At 35.7% G+C, this 1,347-nt stretch overlaps 1 pseudogene; it reads right to left on the bottom strand.

Annotated features, from left to right (window-relative positions):
* Positions 1 to 5: 5 nt before the first annotated feature.
* On the bottom strand, positions 6 to 1,332 carry LOC116273426 (annotated as a pseudogene).
* Positions 1,333 to 1,347: the final 15 nt, after the last annotated feature.

The following is a 1,347-nucleotide window of genomic DNA, read 5'->3' as shown; positions in this document are numbered from 1 at the left end:
CCGCATCTCTTACATTCATAGGGTTTTTCTCCAGTATGAATTCTTTCATGGAGGTGAAGGGAACTGAGGCGACTGAAGGCTTGGTCACATTGTTTACATTCATAGGGTTTCTCTCCACTATGAGTACTTCTATGGTTACAAAGGGAACTCAAACGACTAAAGGCTTTGCCACATTGTTTACATTCATAGGGTCTCTCTCCAGTATAACTGCTTCCATGGTAACGAAGGGAAGTGGAACAGCTGAAGGCTTTATCACATTTGGTACATTTATAGGGTCTTTCTCCAGTGTGAGTCCTTTCATGCGTCTTAAAAGAACAAGAAAATCTGAATGTTTTCCCACATTCCTTACATTCGTAGGGTTTCTCTCCAGTGTGAGTTCGTTCATGTATTAGACAAGAACCGGAAACAGTGAACGCTTTACCACATTGTTTACATTTATAGGGTTTTTCTCCTGTGTGAGTTCTCTGATGTCTTTCAAATGAATTGAGAAAATAAAAAGCTTTCCCACATATCGTACATTTGTAAGCTGGATTTCCACTGTGCATTATCATGTGTCTTCTAACACCTGGAATAGAAACAAAGAATTTCCCACACTGTTCACATTTATATTGCTTCTCTCCATATGGTTTGTATCTTCAGTGAGCTAGGATGTGCCTATTAAGGAGGGAAAGACGTACAAAGACTTTTCCACAAATACTGCATGCACATTGTTTTAATCCAGTAGAAATGTTCTCATTCAGATCAAGATTTGGAATTTGGCTGACAACTTGTCCATCATACTGACTACCTTCTTTGCTTTCACACAGACTCTGTACCATATGATTTCTGTAAAAAAAATGACAAACACATTATTATTGGTTGGTTTAATAACTTTGTACTTATTAATAGGTCTTGGACTTACACTGCTACCAATACCAGGGAAAATGCTTTTTTTTTTTTTTTTTTTTGCCATGACTGAATTATTTGAAAATAAATGGGTTACTACTGAAAACACAGCTACTACCTGCATGGCTATGACCAAAATAGTAAGATTCATATACACAATTTTGTAGTACTATTTTCAAGTAAACTGTTTTCCAAACACTGACTGCTACACTGAAGTACGTTACACTTTGGGTGAAATTTTTCTAAAAAGAAATAAATTTCAAGTGACTCTTATTTGCTTTGATTGCTTGTTTTTAAGTTCATGACATGCTAAGATTCCTTCAGAGGACTTTATTTCCTCTTCTCAGTGCAAATTATCTTATATCTTTCCCAGGTTTTTCAAAGTGATCTTCAATATTCTGGTCTTTCCATTTGTTTCCTAAAATGTAGACCCACAAAATTATCATGAATTATTACAAACCA

This window comes from Papio anubis, unplaced genomic scaffold (genome assembly GCF_008728515.1).
Source record: "Papio anubis isolate 15944 unplaced genomic scaffold, Panubis1.0 scaffold6650, whole genome shotgun sequence".
Taxonomy (NCBI): domain Eukaryota; kingdom Metazoa; phylum Chordata; class Mammalia; order Primates; family Cercopithecidae; genus Papio; species Papio anubis.
This window is presented reverse-complemented; position numbering and strand designations above follow the sequence as displayed.